Below are 15,514 nucleotides of genomic sequence, written 5' to 3'. Positions count from 1 at the left end.
GACAATCGGAGGATTACTGGGCAAATTCTAAAGGGAGGAGTTCAGTAATAGACTAAGGTATTATTGTTTGTCAGGAAGAGTTGCTATCGTTATTTTAAAGTTACGTGGCTTCTTTATTGAGTAAGTTTTCAGGTAACTCCTCGGGGCTTGTGGCTATCCATTCAATGTTACCAATAGTAGAACAGCTGGTTCACTGGGGCCGTGGCTGGGCACCTTTTAACTTGATATGTAGGAGATGCCACCATAATGTCAGTTGTTAATATAACCATGTTTTTAATGTGACAGCCTCCTGTGTTTCTACTGTATTAAAAATACCCATTGCAAGCAACATTACTGGGGGGAAGGATAATTTAAATATATCATATGATTATCTTCGTATATTGTCATTCTCAGCAGTTATGTATATCTAATAATGTATCCTCTGAACAAAGAGACCCAATATATGCAAATGTATCCATTGCTTTCCTGCTTTTGTGCCTGAGGGCACTTTACCAAGTGTTGGTTATTACAGGTGCTTTTGTTTCAAACGGCATTTCCCCTTAAACAGAACAATCACTAGCAAGAGGAAAACAAAGCCTTGCTTATAACAGCTGTGTAATGGAACTCAAGGACGCCAAAGGGCCCTTCTAGCTAAGACAGGTAGAGAGGGCTTTTCTTTTGGCATATTAAATACGTTTTATTGTGGGGTTTTTCTTTTTGAGAGTGGAGAGTTCTACCTCTCAGAAACACCATGGGTGTTGCCCTGCAATGTACTGGGGCTAACTTCTCTGCCTCTACGTGAAGCATCTGAACACAGCAGTGAGAGATTGCAGGAAATGGGAACTTCTGGCCTTTTCTTGTATGCAGGACCTGTCTGTGCAAATATGCTGGAAAAAACCTAGTGGAGTGAAAACAAATTAAAAGGCTCTCTTAGGAAAAGTGATACAGTATTACTATGAGTACAGTGGCTTGGCTGTCCATATAATGTCTTTTCTGGTTGTTGGAAGGCACTTTTTCCTGAAACCTTGAGTTATTTTCTGCCCTGTTGCTGCAGTCTGAAGGAAAGGCCTCCTGCCCTGTTGCCTCCTTTTGGGTATTGAGCTTTGGTGTTGGATGCTGAGAGCTGTCAAGTCCCCACGCTAGCCATAGCTGCAGGTGTGTGGAAGGGTGAGTAAAGAAAATATCCCTAGTGAAGGATTAGTGCTGAAAAATTAATTCATACGGTTTACATGTTCAGACTTTACCATGGTATTGTCATTTTTGATAGGAAAATACTGGAAAATCAAGCTCAATTCTTCTTATTCTTTTGGTTAACTTCAAGATATTTTTCTCTATGTTGCATCTTGTTACAAGCTGTGAGGACACTTGCCTGAGATCTCAGCTGGGATTCAGTTCCCATGCTGATTCTGTCAGACCTTTTTTCTAAGATAGATCCCTGACTGGAAGGTGTTGGATATGAAGTGTGCCCGAAGCTATTTAGGATACTACTGTGTTATTTTACCTCCATTTCTAATCCCAGAGTGGAGAGCTTCATTCTAGTGAAGTAACATTAGATTGGTCGAAATGTTAACCAGAATGTGGTGGTGGGTTGTTATCTCAGATGCAGGCAAAGGGGATGCTGTGGTGCCAGATGTCAGCATTTTAGCAATGCATACAGCAGCTCTCACCCATTCTGAGGTAAACCCTTCCATCTGATTAACAGGCAGACTCTCACAGCTCGGATTGCTTGTGCTTTTAGGGAGAAACATAGACAGATAATGATTCTTTATGCACGCATGGATTAAAATGAGAATAATGCATCTGACTTGTTACTGCCTCTTGAAGGAAGCAAGACTTAATGAAATAACTATTTGAAAGAGAAAGTGTTTGGAAGAAATATTTTGGAAGAAATTTATTCTCTGTTAGCTGTATTTTGTTGGAGCAGCAGCGTTTTGTTGGAACCTGCTTCATGTGTAAACTAAGAAAACAGAAAATAAATGGAGAAGTTCATACTGACATAAAACGCAATATTCTAGTACTTAAAAGTCTTCAGCAGATATTTGGATTTTTCATTTTTCATTAAAATTTACCATCCTTGGTAAGAAAAGAGTTGATGTGAAAGTAAAGCTAAAAGTGATTAATATGATTTCACTGATGGAAATGATACAGACTTGCACTCTAAGAAAGAAATGAGTCTAATGGAAAATCCCAACAGCGAGAGAGCGAAAGTAATAGATGTGTCCAGCAAGGTTTTAGTATGCCAGGCTACTGTGAGCTACAATGTATGATAGCTCCAAGATCAATAAGAAAATCCATTTTGGGGAAACAAAGGATAAAAAAAATTGTGGAAAAGATGTTGGTTCCCCCACAGACTCTTTAAAAAGCTGTTTTCAATTTCTGGTGGTGCATCAAAAGAAAGATAGCATCATTTTCTATAGTGGTGCTCTTCTAAGGCAGAGCGCGTGAGTATTTTCTACAATGAAAAAGATGAATCATCAGATGCAATTAACTTGCATCTAACTCCTTAATTTTGCATAGCAGTAAATGCCATTAGCAGATCTGATCTTTCTTCTATGATAGATTATATCAGGTCCTTTGTCTCATATCTGTGTCTGTATAGAGACCAATTAATTTCAGACTAGTTTCGACAGGGGTTTTCACTGAACCTTTTTTCTTTTTCTCCTAATGCATGTATCTGGTCAGGGAAAAATAATGTTATGTGCTCTTCAGTGGGAAGTTGTTGAAGTCCCACTTACCAAAGGCTGACACAAAAAAGAAATCCAATTTATGGATACAACAGTGAGTGGGGAAAATAGACATAGTAGAAGGCTTTCAGTATAAGATATGTGCAATGCATGAAATAAATTAATTTGGAGAAATGTGTATTTTGCAATTAACTGAGTAGATATCAGGTATTACAGTTCTCAGTTTTCTAGAACATTTTTTGGCATACTGTTTCATTAAATGTAAGTTGCACATAAGTTCCATAACCAGTTTTATAATGTATACTTTTAAAATAAATCAAAACAAGTCTTACAAACAAATTATTATATAAAGGCAAATAAAGGCAAATAGTTCAACAGTATGACATTCCTTGTATGCACAGAGTTTTTAAGAAGGTTTTAAAGTATTTGGTTAGTGAAACAGTCATGGAGCACACACTGCCTGTTGTAACTTCTTTGTAACTGAAATTTCCTGGGTATCTGAGCAGTCATATGACCCTGGAGCAAATTAGTGATTGCAGTCATATCTAGCTAATCAGGCTTTCTGCAGTGAGCCGTATTTGAGAATTCTCCTTGTATATGGGATGTTGCAAGCTACTTCTGCATTTCTTCTCACACATTTTCACAACAGTCTGGTGTTGTGATATTTGCTAATATTCCCAAATCTCATTAAAGAGAGCATGGAGAATGAATATTTGGTAGGGGAGGACGATAATGTCAGAGACTTCTGCAAGCAGTTTGGTTGCTGAGGCTGCTTTGTAGGAACTCCTGTTGTGTTTGTTGCTCTTATGTGAGAATTGGGAAAGCTCTGTGGTGCAAAGCCAACATTGCTTTTGAATGAGGAACAATGCCTGATCCTCTGGAGAAATGCATGGGCTGTTTTCCTCAGTAGATTTTTCATTTAATGGAAAACATGACAGTGCGCTGGTTTTATTTGGTTTTATTTATTTGGCCCACAAATAAAAATACCATAAATAAAAATTATCATTTTTCTCAGCAGCACTCTTTGTTACACTTCTTTTTGAGACATCTTAGCTTCAGCCTACAAAGTTTCTTCCATACTTACAGTCATTCATGTATATGGTACAAAGCAGTACTTTCTGCATGTCGTTTTGTAAGGATCATATAAAATGAATTAAGGCAAGGAAAAAAAAACAGTAAAAAATCTGAATTATTCACACTGTGACAGAGATCTTTCTTCCGATTGGTTCCAAAAGGTAATTTAATGAGATATTTTCCATACACGTTTAATGTATGCTACCTCTCTTCTCCTATTTAAATTGCCTCATGAAGGAAGGCGGATTTGATCTGTCTTTGTTGGCTGAGCTACAGCTGAAGACAGCAGCACAGGGCAGTATTTCTATTTGCAGTGAGACACTTGCTTTAAGTCAAATTTTCTTATGTCTAGTTTTATCAGTTAATAGAGAATTGAGCTCTGGGTTTGCATTCTTGAGTTCCTGCATCCTAACAGCAGTTCTGTTCACTGATTCTTTCTGTCCAGCCTTTTGCAGAGACGGTGGCAAGTGTATTGCCTGATTAGATGATCACAGTGACCTTTTCTGGCCTTAAATTTATGGATAACACCCTTCAGTCTCTGCATTCTACAGTCTCTCCAATCTCTTCATTTAGTGATGGAAATAATATTTGCACACATAGGATATGGGACATGCTATAATACTATTTTGTGTTTGAGGGTACAATAAACACTCAATGTTGTGTTCTTTAATAGAAGTATTTAAACACGGTTGGAGAATTTCTTTAAATGTTCAAGAAATTTCATCTGGCTGTCAGTTAATCTGATAAGATTCACAATTATGTTATTGTGATATGCAGTGCAGACATTTCAATGCACATTTTCAAGGGATTGCTTCTGATTAATTTATATGGTAATCCAGTCATTTATTCAATTTTGTGCCTGTTTATACAGGGTGGTTATAGTCCACATTAAGGTGTTTGTGAGCTGGAGAGGCAGCTGGATTCATGCTCATTAAGACTCAAAGCCTCTTGCTTTCTCCCCTGCTAGCAGTGCACAACGTGCTGTGGTTTTCTGATTTGGAAGTGCAGCACTGAGGGAACTGAGCTGAGACCACCAGTCTAATTTCACTTTGGTCTTTTTTCACTTGGCTGATCAGAATGATTTTCAGTCACTTCAGTCGGGGCTGGCGTCTCGGAGGTGGGAAGTCAGCAAATAATCCATTTAGCCACCGGGTCCTCCAGGTGGGCCTTGGAAAGCTATCACAGTTTTTATATTATCTTCACTCTTACCATAGCATGGCCATTGCTAGCCTCTTGTTGGCATGTCTGATTTAAACCAGGCTGTGCAGAAGGAGTGAAATTTGCTGGGAAAATTTCCCACATGCAGAATCCCGATTTAAAGAGTCCCAAGGCACGAGACACATTTGGCACCACTTTAAAGATGAGCTTCAGTGACTTTTAATGAAAAACTGACATACAGAGAAAGTAACTTCCCTTGAAAATATGAAATAAAATGGAAAAACTAGGTGGAAGATTTGTTCTGTTGCTGGGCACTACTGAAAAGAGCCTGGCCTCATCCACTAGACTCTCATCCATTAGATATTTATAAGCATTGATAAGATCCCTTCTCAGTCTTCTCTTCTCCAGTCTGAACAGTCCCAGGTCTCTCAACCTTTCCTTGTAACAGAGATTCTCCAGGTCCCTTATAATCTTTCTAGTCCTCTTCTGGAATGATGCAACATTTAGCGGTATAATCCAGACTTACTTTTTAAAAATCCATCGTGCTTTCATGTACTTCTGTACATGGAAATGAAACATTATTTATAATTTTCTCGTACTTAAGATATTCCAAATGTTTACATTTCTGACAAAATGGCATCTGACGTGGAAGTGTGTATGAGAAATAGGTATGGAATTTAATTCCTCCTTGTGGAACAAGTTGCTCCCATTAATGTTCATTAATGCTTGATCAGCACCGATGGAGACCATGCTGTGAATGTGAGCACAGTGGGGTGGTGGGTGGTGTTTCTGCAGTAGTGGCAGCAATGTGAAAGGCAAGCCACATTCCAGATGGCCATGCACAGCTGCTCATCGCAAAATATAGCATTCTTTTCCATTGCTGTGAAAAGCCACAGCTAATGGTGGTAACTATGTTAAAAATAGTGTTTTGTCACTGAGAACGTTCTCTATCAAATAATGTTACTGTGTTCTTTGTAACTGTTGTAGTTTCCATAGAAATAAATAGGAGGCGTTACTTTTGGAGTGACCCACATGTTTTGGCTGCATCTTTCAATGTGCAAAACACAATAAGAAAGCTGACAAAGCATTCCTGAATTGAAAATCCTTTGTTTATTACAAATCTTTAACAGTCTCTTGGTTGTTAGAAGCCAGACAGATTCAATTATTTTAAAAGCAACAAACTCTAATCAATATTCAATTATTGGTTTGTTAATTAGTAGATGATGCCTTTTCTCTATTATTAGCACAGGCAATTTGCTTCTGAAATTGTTTCTTTTTTGCCTACTCGGTCTCCAGCTCTAAGTGAGAACCATTATGGAAGCACAGGCAGTGTAACTTTTGCCTTCTTGCAGTTTTTGGTTAGTACTTGGCCAGTCTATGGAGATGTGGAATTTCTGTGAAGAAATACTTCTGTGGGCTTCTGTTACATAAAACATCTCGCAGTGCTTTTCATTCAATAATGAATCAAGGACAAAGCCACAGATGTTGCAGTATTTGCCTCTGTTTCTTTGATAAGGGCTTCATCGCTATTTTGGAGTCAGCTGCAAAACATTCCTTGAATTTTATGCAAGCTAGCTTGGATTATTGGTGCGCATGGCTATTGTGACAGTCTTTGTATGGAGGGTAACTCAGTATTAAATTCATGTTAGGACTCCTCATTTGAAGTATTAGGCATCATATGAACACTTGCATAAATTTCAATTCAGAGGTCAGAGTGGAGATGAGTGAGCCAGAATTATTTCTCACAATCATAAAAGCCTAGAAATCTATATCTTATCAGGTGGCTGAATTCTTGCTTACAAAAGTAACCTTAAAAATGTCTAAATTGAAGATACCATTCATCTGCTGTATGCTTGAGACTTCATTTATTTAGGGCAGTACAACATCAACACAAGATGAAAGGGTCAGTCCAGGTTTATTAGCAGAGTAACAAGTTTAATACAGGCTCATTTTAATCTTTGCCTTGTCAGTAGCTGTTGGAGCACTATGGCAGCACACCCTTTGTGAAACTACTGGTTCCTACAGAACAGACTCCTAAAAAAACAGAAGATGAAAGTGTATGCTTTCCAAATGCCATAAGGTACATTGCTTTCGATTTCAGTGTGCAACTGGATACTGACAGATCATTGGTACTCCTCTTGAAGCTTTGATTCTTAAGCAGAACAGCATATATGCCAGTGTTCAGCATCATGCCAGTCCTGACCTTTTCATTTAAAACAAGCATAAAAAGTTTGTTTTCCAACCCCAGGATAAAACCAGTAGCTTTTCTCTACTATTGTTCCATCTGCCTTTATGGTTTTTTTTCTTTCCCAGGCACTTTCTGTCTGGGCTATTAAATGCACATTGTGCTGCATCTTTGTGGGGTTTTTTGTTTGTTTGTTTTCAGTATTAAATATGAATTGGAACACACACAGTTCAGCCTTAATCATTATTCCTCATTCTGTGATATGTTTTTCTCCCTTTGTGTACAAGGGGGAGAAAAAGAGCTTTATTTAAATTAATGTTGCTTGTTGAAAGGGTCTGTGTGGAGGAGTGAGAATGAGTACTTTCATTCTCCAGCAGCTGCTGATGTGTAACCCACTCAAGCTTCTGCATGTTTTCAGATGCAACCTTTTACCCGACCACTGTCGTACCACCTCAGAGTGGAGCTAAAGTCCTCAGCATTCTTCCCACCTCCCTCCTCTTTTCCTGGTGTGATTTAGCTGGGCAACACTTAATTAAACTCCATTTCCTATCTTTGCACTTCAGGTGTTATTATGCAGCTCCCTTCAAGAGGTAATTTGTGGGCTGTTTATCAAAGCTGTGAATTTAATAATATCAAAGCCATGCTATTGTGCCGTTGCTGTAATGAGATGTATTGGCATTTCTTATGAATAGAATTTTCTCTCCATAAGCGTGTTGTTCCTCTGCTGAAGGTTGAAGGCTTTCAAAATGAAAAACCCATCTACCTTGGTTAGTCATATTATTCCATTACCTTTGCTTCCTTCATCGTTATACATTGCCATCTACAAAACAAATCTTTGGCACTGTAGTGTTTTACAACAGGAAAGCCATCACGTACTGACAGCATTACCTGCTGCACTCCTCTACTGGTATTTCTGATAGGAGGCATGATGTGAATGCCAGCAGTGCCCTGTCAAAATTTTGGAGATTTGGTAGTCTCTACTGTGGTTTCAGAACAGCACTGATTACATAGCTCTGTAACAGGTCAAATACACAAGTTTTTTCCTGTAGAATTTTTCTATGGTTTGCCAGAAAGTTTTTCTAAGGAGAGAGAAATCTGAATGAAAAAATGATTTGTCATTTAGAAAGTAAATACTTGCTGTAATATTGTGGAAAAACACTTGGTGATTTTTCTATGCAATTTCATAAAAATATGTGGTACGATTACAGTGTTTGTTATTTTCTTATCTGTTGTGTAGTTTCCTTTCCATACTTATTTTCTCAGCATTCAAGTTTGCTGAACTTGCATATCTAAAATATCCAAAATCAAAATACTCATAAATAATCGTGGAGAGAAGTGTTCTAAAAATCAACGGCACACAGAATTAACAAGTCTAATTCCCACTCTTTTTACTTTTTCTTCACTTCTTTAAATATGGTGAAAGAAATAGGAAAAGATGATCTTGCAAACATTTTCAACAGTGACAACTTTAAATGGAAAGGTCAGAATATGCAGTATAGCCATGTACTTATGCTAATGGCTGCACAGCACTGTGGCATTTTTGAATGGAAGATTACTCCCTCATTTTCAGTTCAAAATATTTATAGCTTTTAATTTGAAAATTTTCAAACTTTGTTGTTCTACTTTCTTTTTTTTTTTTTTTTTTTTTTCTTCCTCAGAAAGGTCTGAATCAATTATTTTCTTAACTTGAAGAGGCACTGACTGGTATTTCTGGTCCGCTGTTTATGTAGGCAATCTGGTGCTTATATTATTTCTTTCAATGAATGTTGATGCAGACTGTATTTGGTTCATGCGTGACTCATGTACACAATATTAGATTTATTTTGAGTGCTACTGTAAATAGTATGGCCCTGCTTGCTTCTGTTTTTGAAAATCCTTGTCACCCTTGCTTATCTGAAAACTTGGTTTTGTTGACAAAAATGCATTCTTGGATAATACCATTACGTGCTGGCTACAGAATGGTTGCTAAGACAGTTGTAGCTGACAATTTGGAAAGTACAGTGTTTCAGATCTTCAGAAGTAGGGTCTGTTTTCACTTGCCCTATCCTGGAGCATTACCTGCTGCCTCAGTGGATGTAAGTGCTGGTAAGATTACCTAATCAAATCCAGAGGTATTTCTTATCACTGGGCTCCTTTCTTTCCTTCATCCCTTCTTGGTGATTCTGCTCTTACCTTCTCTACCTTTGAAAAAGAGTGGTACATTGGTCACTGTGGAAATGAACGTCCAACATGACATAACAAATCTAAATCCAGAGATGCTCTTGATTGCTGGACATTTTGGGATTACTGCTCACCCCACAGAAAAATACGCAGGATATCTTAAACCTCTTACCAGCATTGTCTAACAGTTAAGGTTGCTCAGAGCTCCATCCAGCCTGACCTTGAATGTCTCCATCCACCACTCTCTGGGAAACCTGTTCCAGTGCCTCACCACTCTTATTGTTAACAGCAAACCAAACCAACCAACCAAACAAAAAACAACCTAAAAAACAACCTTCTTCCTCATATCCAGTCTAAATCTCCCCTCTTCTTAAATCTCTCTGCTTTATTTCATTTGAAGTACAGCGATACTGTAGTTTCTTCATTTCCCTGATTCTCTGGATTCTGTATAGTTATCATATTCAGCACTTATGGTTGCTGGGGTGGCACAACCTCTGTTGTATTCTGAAGATGAACTGTCACGATCATCTCAACTGCTGAGTGCACACTGAAAGATTCTTTGGTATTGGATGCATTGTAGGGCTTCATTTACACTGGGCTGGATACACAAAAGAGTAGGAAGAGTTTAGGATTCTCACATGAGAATTTTTCTGCCAGTTAGCAGGAATGAAGAGATTAATTTATTTGATAAGTTCAAAAGAGGAAATTATGCCAGGACGTAAAAACTAGTCTTGCTGGGAAGACTGCAAAATGTTTTTAGAAGATCCTAAAATTTTCCCGTGAAATAACCTTGTTAAATTAGTCTGTGTATGGCAGCCAAACACTCCAAACTGGAAAGAAATCTATTATGACACTATGGTAGCATATGTGGTGAAGTATACATTTAGGAGAGAGAACTTCAAAGAGAATTAGTCACCAACTTTCAATTGCATTAAATTGCTTGGTTAACATGTAACTGTCTTTGTTCCTCAAATATTTGTCTTCTCTTATGTGAATGTTCACTTAGACTGTGAAGAGTTCATCACAATGAAAAAATGGTTAACCACAACAAAAGACTAACAAGACTTAGTTTGAGGCTGACTGCTGGCTGCATGCTTAGTCTCTACTTTGCTAGATCTTACCTATGTGAGGGACTGTTGCATTCTCATTTTGTGATTGGATTTTAATTTTCCTATTCTCTGAACTTCTATAAACTTAGTCTGTGAAAGCAAAAAGTTACTTTGTGTTAATCTGTATATTTAGCTTCTCTCTACTAATCACTATTTTCACGAGGATGCTCTAATAATTGTGGCAGAAAGCTGTAGTCTCCTGGCATTTAGGCCTGCCTGCCATATTCTTTAGCATGCAAACACTCTTGTGGCATCAGCAGCTCTGGAGACAGTCTAGCAATTAAGCAATTACTGCCTGAGGCTCCAGACCAACTGTTTCTGAGAAGACAGGGAAAAATTTCAAGGTTGCTTTTGTCAAGGGCTGTTATTCTTGATCCTAGGCTCATTTTTCCAAGCCCTGTGCCTATACGCATACATGTTTTCTGCATCTTAAGTGATTATGATGCCTTTGGTGATTTCTTCTCTGCAGCGCCTCAAAAGCAGACACCTGTGATTCCACCAGCTTGGTGGTGTTAGAGCTGGTCACCTCATTTAGGTCACATAGCCCAACACCGAAGCTGCTCAGAACATTGGCCAAGCTTAGAAGTTAGTTCAGGGTTGAAATCTGCTGAACTTCATGAAATATATGATATTCAGGTAGTTTCCAGCTCTAATTCTACTTAAAACAGCATGAGGCAGAATTGGCACTCCATAGATTCAGGCCCTCAAAGGATGATTTGTCTCTGTTCCATCTGTTTCTCTGAAAAGTCAAGAGCATCTCTCCACTCATTTCACCATCATAGAGCTCATTTAAAGGAGGCAATACACTGATATTTTTTTTCAGAACACAACAAAAGGTAACAGTGTTGGTTTTTTTCAGTATTAATTACTAGAATGCAAGGAGTACTTCAGGAAAACTGCTTTTAAAAATGCTGCCTCAAAACTTATGAGGCTCTCCTTATCAGTAGAACTGAAAAGCCTGCAATAAACCATCAAAACAAAACAAACTTTGTTTTGATCATTTCCCTTTCTGTAGTAGAAACAGAAGGTTTTTTAAAATATGAAAACTATGAAGTGATAGTTGTTGTGTCCTTACAGTAAGACTAGACAATTTTTTTCCTTCTGCCAGATCACTAGGTGAACTCTGGGAATGCTGCATTTCTGTCAGTTCATCTCAAGGAACTTTGCTCATGCTCTAAACTGGGAGTGGGAATTGTGTGGGAAGCAGTACCTCACTTAAATCACTCTGAAAATAGCTTCAATTGTGTCTCTAAAAAATAACTCTTGTTGGCCACATGAGAGCAGCTATTAAAATATAGCAGCAGGCTGCCCTGCCAAATTGTCCTTTTCCAAATGGTATCCATGCTGGTCAGTGCAGTGAAGGCAGTAACAAAACTAATGGCTCTTTTACTTCCTTTATTCTGGAAATCTGACAAGGGCAGTTGTGCTCTTGCCTATTACTGTCATGTCATGGCTTCACAACTGCAAGAAGATACCTGACATCTTCATATTCAAATAAATTATTTCTCTGTTCCCTATTTTGTTGGTATTTTTTTCTGTATGCCAGAATGCTTCCTCTGTGGGTCACTCAGTAATGACTGCTGAGTAATATGCACACTATTTTACTTGCTCTCCATTGCATCCTTCTGAATTATCTATCACTCTAATTATTTGTGCCCTCATGGGAGGGCACAAATCTTGTGACAACAGGATGCGCTCATAGCAGGGTGAACTAAGCTCTTCTCCTCTTCAGCTCTGCTAGGAGCTCTGTATTTTTTCCTGCAGGATTCCTGTGGTTTTTTTCTTGTTTGGTAATGCAGCCATTATTTGAGGCATATAATGAAGCTTAAATTCAAGCTTATGGTAAGGATGGGTACGACTAGAAGCAAAAAAATCAGGAATTATTTTGAAGATTGGTAGAGAGGTTTGTTTTAGATTTAGTAGAATCAAAAAGTATGAAAACTACATAATGATATAAAGGTGCAGATTTTCAGGGTATGGGAAAGAAATACTAACGGGAAAAAGGAAAGACTCAATCATGCAGATTCTGGATAGGAGAAAGGGATGTCTGAGAAAGACAGAGGGAGATTAAAACAGCTTCATCGTTATGTACAGCAATTGCAGCCCTAGAAAATAGTGGTAGCTGGGGGCAGTGAAGGATTGCATAACAAAGGCAAAAAAGAGAAAAATGAAAAGATGCTGTTAGAATGGAGAATGATTTCATATAAGATAAACATGGAAAAAAAAAGAGGAAAATAAATTCAATGTAGAGGAGATTATTTTTAGTGTATTTACAAAAATGGTGCTATAGCATTCTCTGTCAAAACAGTGTAATAAACAGCTCAACTCTAATGATTCTTAAAAAGATTATAGCAAGTTGAATAGGAATGCATGGATACGCGTAATATGAGCAGTTAGTATTTGTAGCCTGTGAATGTGGATGGTCAGTGCTGTAGTAGCCTAAAAGCATTTTCTTTTGTGGCTCTGATAGTTTCCCTCTGTTTGCTGATATCAGAAATACAAATCTAAGTATTTGAAGAATTTATTTTCCTGTACCAGGACAAGGCAGACTCAACTGCATCGGCCTGAAGGTTGCCCTGTGCTGTATGGAGGTATGGTTATGGTTGTTAACAGTGAGCTCTCTGAAATAACTCCGTTGTCAGAGAATGGGAAACTTCACTTGTCTTTTGTTTTTCTGGATTTTGAAGGGCATCCATTGTCAGAAGCTGGCAAGGGGTTCGGCTTTTTTTGGTCACAACAACACATGGACAAATTTCTTGATTGATTGATACTTTAAGCTTAGTGTTGTTGGCAAAGCATCCTATTCGTGATGGTGCTAGATATTGCTACTAAATAAGGTGCAAAGCTGTTACTCTGTGATTTACTTTGATATTAATACTTAAAGGAAGCACTTACAAAGTCTGTAAAATTTTCATTGCCAATGAAGTCAGTGGTGAGAATCACTTCAAAACTTCATGTTTTTTTCTGTCATAATTCTTGTCTGTCTTCTGTAGTTCTTATGTTTTTATATTGTTTTTTGAAACATGAGATATATCTCTGTAAGTTCAAAATGTACAAATGTTTCATGACTGTCTTTTAAATCTCAAATCCATTTCCAGCTATTCACAGTGACTCTTTTCTCTATTCTCTTGCCTGCTTGTCAGCATGAAGAAAACCTGTAGCAATTATTTCCTGGGGAGATCTGCCTTGGGCTGTAGGATTCTGACGTTCTCATTTATTCAGTTCTCACTTAAAACCAGAAGGCATTTGGTTTAACTATAAAGCAGTACATTTCCGGACACCTTTTCTTCTTTCACATTAAAATTAAAATACAATTGCAGGATCCTATGCTAGGCTTTTCTAGAATGTGAAGAATTCAGTATTTGTTGTTTTCTGTTGATTTTGTGAAACTTTGTATTCACTGCATTTCCTCCCATCAGATATTGTGCTTACCTGCTTCATTTCTCAACTCTAATATTCATACACACCTGTCAATCCTAAAGCTTCATAGCAGTTAAGTCCTGGATTTGGAAAAGGTTGTGATATTATGTATCTTCTGTTGGTTTTTTTTTGTTTGTTTGTTTGTTTTTTGGATTGGATTGAGTAAGAAAAGAAGCTGTTGGGATGGAAATTTACTCAGATTCTTACAAGTAAAAATATGGCATATATTAATGTACATTAGCATATGTATGCAATTGGTCTGTCAGAAATTTTTCACAGATTTGGATTCTCTCTGGTTTGACATAGTCAAAGTTTTGTCTGCTACCTAAACAATTTCAGTCTGAGAGGAAGAGCTAAAATGCATAGAAGTAGCCTTGCTACTACCCTAAAATTAATCCACAGTCTTGTCTCTTTTTTTTATTATTTTGGAGGCATACTGGTATGAAGAACATTTTTTAAATCTTTTAGCACAGTTGTTTTGTCAATTCTTAAGGTACACACAGGAATGCTTAATTTCTCAATGACTTTGTTCAAAGTGCTGCATCCTTCTAGTGAAGCCTTTATGTGACATGTTACTTGAATGATGAAAGGCATAAATAATTATTGTACTTAAAAATGACACTGTGTATTTTTTGTGAAAACATGCAAAAAATTTTGATTTGGTAATGATTATTTTATAGTAGTCTCTAATTAAATTATTATCTGCATAAAGCAAGCTGGAATTTATATTTGCAACACTGAAAATTAAACTTTTCCTATCTAATAGTCAGGTTAAAGTAAGGCAGAGTTAACACAAAGTGTTTAACATGGAGCAGTCCTCAGCGTGGCACCTTTGAGTAACAGTGGAGAGGAAGGTGGGTGTGCTCAGGTGCAGGCAGTGGTGCATCAAGGTCTGTTTGGAATTCAGAGCTCCTTTTAGTGATACTTGGTGTGTACTTAAGGTAGGCACATGTTTGTCCTGTTCAATTTGAGAATTACTGTAATTTTCTTTCACTATGCTGTTCCATACCTTGTAAATTGCTTTACAGCACAAAAGTAATATAATATAATGCCTTTGTCCCTTCCAGGAAGACTTTTCATCCCTGAAAGACATAGGTGACTGCTACTGAATAAATCCCATGCTATTGTTAAAAGAACTGAGGGCTGAAAATTTGTAACTTGTCTTTCCTCACAGCATCAGCTGAATTCTCTTTCTTGTAAAATTTGGCTAATGCTGTAGTGCTGTTAAGAGCATGCCTGAGAAGAACTTATGTATTTGGAGGCTAATATTTTTATATAATGGTCTACAGGCTTAAGAATCCTCATATTTTTGCAACCCCTTCTCTGACATCTCTTCCAAGGCTGTTAGTATTCAGGTGCATGATCGTGACCAAGGTCTTGTGAGTTGTCCAAGAGGAGCTGTTTGGCAGGACATTCTTAGTGTTTTTTTGTTTGTTTTTAATAAAATAATCCATTAAACAGCATGAATATATATGGACACACAAAAAAGTAGATAATAGCATGAATACAGGTGATATCAGATTTCTTGGATAAAAAGAAAGTTTAGAGAGATTTTAATCACACCATATTCAGATGCCTTCATTATAGGTGTGATGAAGTGGCTGTATTGGTATCACTGCATCTTCCAAAGCTATGTTGTTTCTGCCCAACTATGAAGGATAGCTGCAATGTAACCAAAGATAGCACAGTGGTAATAAATGATGGCCCTGCTTTCTCTCTGTACTAGTGATTATATCCATTACTGA

The 15,514-nt window shown here is 37.6% G+C and overlaps 1 protein-coding gene across 2 annotated transcripts in view; it reads left to right on the top strand.

The window, feature by feature from the left end:
- LOC125690068 (SAM and SH3 domain-containing protein 1-like) overlaps positions 1-15,514 on the top strand; it is a 522,255-nt gene that overhangs the window by 123,910 nt on the left and 382,831 nt on the right. The gene's annotated exons all lie outside the window — the stretch shown is intronic.

Source organism: Lagopus muta, chromosome 2, assembly GCF_023343835.1.
Source record: "Lagopus muta isolate bLagMut1 chromosome 2, bLagMut1 primary, whole genome shotgun sequence".
Taxonomy (NCBI): domain Eukaryota; kingdom Metazoa; phylum Chordata; class Aves; order Galliformes; family Phasianidae; genus Lagopus; species Lagopus muta.
Note: the sequence above shows the minus strand (reverse complement) of the source record. Positions and strands in the feature narration are given on the sequence as shown.